General features: G+C 45.7%; 2 protein-coding genes across 2 annotated transcripts in view; one reads left to right on the top strand and one right to left on the bottom strand.

The window, feature by feature from the left end:
- The window catches only part of LOC137849633 (high affinity choline transporter 1-like), a 143,465-nt gene that overhangs the window by 102,347 nt on the left and 35,118 nt on the right, over window positions 1–6,000 (top strand). The window lies entirely within an intron of this gene.
- Window positions 1–6,000, bottom strand: part of HEPHL1 (hephaestin like 1) — a 39,797-nt gene that overhangs the window by 33,580 nt on the left and 217 nt on the right. The gene's annotated exons all lie outside the window — the stretch shown is intronic.

Below are 6,000 nucleotides of genomic sequence, written 5' to 3'. Positions count from 1 at the left end.
GGAAGGTCTTTCAATTTGGACATTAAGAATGAAGGCACAAATATTAGCTTTTTATTAAACTTCCTAATTAACATGGCCACTTAGCTCTGTAGAAAATCAGTCCCTTCTTTTGTAGCCTGACTTCCTCTAAGAGGACATCCATATTGCCATCTTGGTGAAGCCAGGTGTAAACCTATAAAAGTATGAATTGATATGGTTTTTGAAACCACTTAGGCAACATCCCCAAAAAATCACCTAGGTGACGAGACACTTAGAGCCATACTACCCTCTTATTAGTTTTTAACTGACGAAAGACATTAAACACTACAGTTCTGTAATGCAGCATTACACCTGAGACTCATTTCCAGCTGTGACGGTTGTGAAATTCCCCTTTCCGCTCCGGAGCCATCCGACCTCTTCCCTTTGAAGTTAATGGTCACTCCTTGCTAGGGGTGTCAGAGGCTTCTCAGAGGAACTTGGTGGCCACAGGTTTATCTGCATCACTCATAACCTATCTCTGCAAAGCGAATGTGTTTTTTATGGGGCGGTTATGTGAGGTATGGACCATGGTGAGTCTTCCTTCAAGGCAGACACAGGGCACACAGAAACAAGGAGTATCTGACTAAAGAAGCTTTCAGATTCTTTAGCTGTGAGTACTGGCAGCCCAGTGTACATGGGTAAGCATAGACAATTGCAATTGGTCATCTTAGCTGTAAAAGCAAGAGACCCTCAGCTGTAAGCTGCTGTCTAATACGTGCTGACATTCATTGCCCCAGGTCAGTGGACTGATGAACAATGAGAAGGGTGAGGAGGGACATAACGATACAGATGCTGTACAAACAGAGATCCTGAAGAATGTCACCCACCATCTTCATGTTAACCTTGAAGATTTTGCTCTTCCCTTCGTTCTTCTGCTGCAAATCCATGCTGCCCAACCTCTTGGCATCTCACATCAATCTACGTCCGATCTTTCAAAATACCAGTACTTAAAAAAATCATTTTCCACTGCTTTGTTGTGTCACTCAGTTACCCAAATGGTGCCAAGTAATAGCACCGTGATTCTAAAAAGCATAATTAGAAAGCAAAAGAAAAGACAATGACTGCAGGACAGGCAGAGGCTTTCCAGCTGGTGGCACAGCTGTCAAACATGTAAATGTGGTGGGACCAACAGGCCAGCTAGTGGGCTGTGAAGCTGGGAGAAGGCCAAGGTGACACTTGGTTAACAAGTTAACATGGTCCCTATGTGGTTTTTGCACAGGGCCTGTGACCCTGCAGCCTCCTGCAGAGAATGCCTCCTTCACCCCCAGTAGCTCTCCTGAGCCCAGCAAACTGTGAGCTGCTTCTCAAGCACCTGAGTTTACAGAACTGGGAGCCTGTTATGTGAAATTTTATTGCCACAATATAGTTAGGCTTTTGCATTTGAATAGGACGTGTTTGTTTAGAGAATAGCATGCACTTTGAATGAGTTTGTGTACAGTTCAATTGCTTAAATCAGAGATTTGCATTGCATTACATATACTTAAAGACCAGGTATGGGGCAAAATTCATCCAGACAATTTTCGTATAACTTTCTGTCATTTTGCTTTTTTTGTAACTGAAGAATTCTGTTATATGTTTTACGTAAGTCTGTATATGTGGACTCATATAATCCAAACTTCATCGAGCTAATGGGGAATAGGGGAAATGTCTAATTCTGAGCTGGCACCTGCCAGCACTATAGTCATAAATACTCTTAGTGCTATGTCCTAGTTTTTCTATTGCTCTTCATGTGCCTGGGATTGACTCCCGGCTGCTTGCTTGCTAGAAGAAAAAAATATTCAAAAGCCAAATACAAAATCAATTTATTTGACTTTTACTGGAAATTTCATTTCTGTAACAGGAACAATTTCCAGACATTAGCACCCTGTATCAGAAACGTGTTGTAAGTCTGGTAAACGCCTTAGCTTGGCTTCAGCATTTACTAGATCTGGCACCTTGTATACCCTTTGCATCCACATATTAACACTTAATTACCTTGTCACATCATTAAAACCAGGCACATTTACATTCCGGAGAGGTGCTGTGGACGTGACTCAGAAAAAGATGAAAGAATAGCTGTTTTGCCCTTGCATCAGGAAAATTTCTGGGAAGTTCCCCTCCGGCAGTGAGGTAATGGGATGAAGTTTGTCCCTTTGTTCAGAATCCTTTCCGCAACAAGGCTGGACACTCGTTTCCCCAAGACTTTCTGTCCCTCTGAAGGCTAAAATTAGTGTCTGGCTGAGTTTCAAAGTTTTGTAACTCATTATAATATTCAAGCAATATTCATAGGTCTGAAGAGTGAATATCTGGAGTATCAGTTTATGAATGAGCCCGGAGACGTCACTAATGGAGCTTTCTTTTAAGTACATCAGGAATGATTGTAATCCACTAAAGCCCAGATTTGTGCCACCCAACATTAATAAATTAGCTGGAATAACTAAGTGAACTTCATGATGAACACTAGGTCAATGTCCACCAAGGTCAAGAAATTTTGGATGTGCTGATCTTCTGCATTGAGTAGACCTTAGTTCATTTAAGTTAGCTGATATGAGTTCAGAGGTAATCACTTTTATTCAGACCACCTGCTACTGAAAACCAACTTGTACTCTCCATTGAGCAGATGATGAGTTGATGTTCAAGCAGATTAACTCCCTGGTTCCCTCTGCTCCTTCTTGATAGCAGTACAGTTCCCATTCCTAGACACCCATTCCTGGCCTGCCTGCTATGGCACTTTTGTGTCTGCTCTGCACGCCTGGTTGGGGAATTACTCACATGGACAGGTGCAGGTGGACCAGGTAAGACTACCCCCAGCTGGTATTGCCACCAAACCTGGAGCTGTGCCTGTGGTGACTCTCCCAAGGTGACAAAATCCCTTGGCAGGATGGAGACTGAAGCCAGCTAGCTGTCCAGGTTCTACGTCAGAGCCCAAATGGGTCCCCACTGTTGCCATCCACTAATTTGTGCTCAGCTCAGGGTCACACCTGGGCATTTACCACAACATGTGTCCGGAGATCATTACATTGGACTACAATTACAATTGCAGACAAATCTTGGGCCAAGGCATGTGTCCTGGTTTTGGCTGGGATAGAGTTAAATTCCTTCACAGCAGCTGTTACGGTGCTGTGTTTTGGAATGAGGATGAGAATAATGCTGATAACACTTATTAAACTTCCCTTATCCCAGCCCAAAAGTTCTTGCAGCTTTTTTTACAACTCTCCCCAGCATTCCCCCAGCACTGGGGGGTGAGGGAATGGCTGTGTGGTGTGCAGGTGCCTGCTGGGTTAAACCACAACTGCATGAAATTGAAAAGAGGGCTCCAGTTAGGTCAGAACAAACCACAGCTGTTTTCTTTGCCACTGTGTGTTTGAGCCAGAGCCTGTATCTGCCACACAGAGGATGCAGGGAAATACCAAAGCTGAGTTTAGACTTTGGAGAAACTGATTGTATGTAGGACAAAAGGACACTTAAAGGTGAAGATTGGAAAGGGAAGCAATAATGAGAATTAAGAGTGTACTGAAAGGCGCTGCTAGTTTGAAGAGATTATAATAAATTGCCAAATAGGCTGGGCAAGTGAAATGTGTTCAGCTTCAAAAGCCATTAACGAAAGGCTAAAAAAAAAAAAAGGAAGTTTGGATCCTAATTAGGAGAAGCTTTTGTGTGCGGGTAGCTCATGTAACATCTGCACTGCTAAAACAAGGCTAATACCTCTACAGAACTTCAAGGCACATTATTTATGGTTTTTTATGGTGATGCCCATTGTAGCACCCAACAAACATGAAAGAGCTTAACTTTACGTCACCACCGTGGGGCAGAGCGTGTTTATTAACCCTATTATACAAATGAGGAAAGAGGAAGGTTAGGTAACTTCCAGGTGCTCACGCAGGAAGGCAGCCCGGTCTCCTGGCTCCCAGTCCAGCACTGGGAGCAGCTGCCCTACTGCCCCACTGCCGTCCCTGTTTGCTTGAATGTGATGGAGATGAGGTTCTCGTTGGACTTTTCCTCTTCACGGGAGTGATGCTGTGACCCGTTTGGTTTGTGAAACCCTTTCACACCCACCTTTGCTGCCTGCTTGCAGGATCCCCAGCACTAAGAGCCTGGTCTCTGCCCCGAGCAGCTCTGCTGCTTGCCCAGCCTCCTCCAGCCACCCCCCAGGCATCGTGGGCTCCTCTTCCATCCCGCCCCACGGCGCTGACCTACTTACTTGCTCTGGAGGGAATGTGTCCCTTTTGCTTTCCTCCTATGAGGTCATTGCCCCATTTTCTCCCTGGGTAAATAGGGGAGTTGTGGCGAGAAACACCAGGGCTGGAAAACTAACCAGGATTTTTTCAAGCAGATAGCAGAGGAAGGTATCGAGCATTGCAGCAGGGGAAAAAAAAAAAAAAAAAAAAAAAAAAAAAAAAAAAAGAAGAAGGGATGCCAGTGCATCTTCACAAGTAGTTTCCCTGCTGCAGACTCACCTCAGTCAGGCAAGCCATCCCCTAGAGTGGAATAAACACCCAAAATCCCAGCAGGCTTGTGACAGTTCGTATGGGGTCTGCTGATTTTATGGTGGGGTGTTACTTGTGGTGGACGAGCCAACAGAAATCACCTGTTGTCCTGATGACTTCTTCTGCCCAGTTCCTCCACCTGAAAAGGAGCAAGCAGGGAAAAATGTCATGACCTTGTGGAGCCCTGGATGGTTGCCCACAGAGAGATGCTGTGATTTATGGGATCTGCAGGTGACTGCCAGCACTTGTAAAGTTTTTCATTTGTGTCTACGAGGCTTTGCAATAAAGACCAGGCCTGCTGCTCTTCAGTGGCTCTGTTGCTCTCTATTAAAAGAAGCCTCTGTTACAACAGAGTGCCATTAGATGGAGTGAAAACTTTTCAGTCCTGGTACTAAAAAAGACAAGGCACTGACTATAGAAAAACAAAACAAAGCAAAAACCTCTCCCTTCCACCAACCCATTTTTTCCCCTTGGTAACCCAACAGCACTTGAGAGATCCCCCTGAAGAGCTTTCTGTGGTCTCCCATTTACCAATGTTTTGGCACCCAAAGCTAGTACTAAATCTTACATAGACCCTTCTGAGGATTTCTCCTGGCCCAGCTCTTACTCAGTCTTTCCTTTCTGCTGCTGGGTGTGATCCCAGGAAGTGCGGGGCACACTTGGTATGAGTGAGACATGCAGCAGACAACACAACCATGGGTTAAGACCTTGGTGTTGGGTAGGGGCTCTTGGCATCTTCCTTTGCAAGCAAGGGCTTGTGCACCCCATGGCAGGGAGACAGCCTGGTAAGCCCTCACCATGCACACAGGATGGAGCAAATCTGGCAGCTTTGTTGCAGATCTCTCTCCGAAAGTGTTATGAAGTGAAAGGCAAACGTGCCTTTGCAGTTGTGGCCATACCACCTCTGAGACCAAGCTGGCTGCCCCAGGCTGCTTGGAGCAATTCTGCACTGGAGTCCACTTCTGCTTCTGAAACCAGGAACAACTCAGACGGAGACACTTCTGTGCCTGTTCCCACTGATGTGACATGGCGTGAGCAGAGCTTCTTCCTCTCCCCAGCCAGGTCAGGAGTTCGACTGGGCATCCTCGTGAATCACAGTGCCCAAAACGCCTCCTCCAGCTCCCGCAGGACTTGGGGCAGATGGCGCAGGTCCGCAGGCGGTGTGCTTTGGAAATAAAGAGCAGACAGCAAACCCCACATTTGGGTGCCTGAGAAAACAGCCTGAGCCTCAGAAGTGCTGAGCAACCTCCCCCCGTGGAGGAAGCATGGGTTCAGCTGACTAACTGTAAGCACTCAGTTAGCCCTCGCTTCTCCATGTGTGCTCATCTACAAAGTGGGGATCATTATATCTGACTCCCTCTCCAGGTATTTGGAAGCTAATTTAGCTAATGCTTGTCAAGCACTTTAAGGTCTTCAGATGAAAGGAGCCGCAGATAGGCAAAGCACTACTATTACTATTAATTATTTCTATTGTGCAAGTAGACATGAAAGCAGCAAGGGTGGTGATTACTTGCTT

Source organism: Anas acuta, chromosome 1, assembly GCF_963932015.1.
Source record: "Anas acuta chromosome 1, bAnaAcu1.1, whole genome shotgun sequence".
NCBI classification, from domain to species: Eukaryota; Metazoa; Chordata; class Aves; order Anseriformes; family Anatidae; genus Anas; species Anas acuta.
Note: the sequence above shows the minus strand (reverse complement) of the source record. Positions and strands in the feature narration are given on the sequence as shown.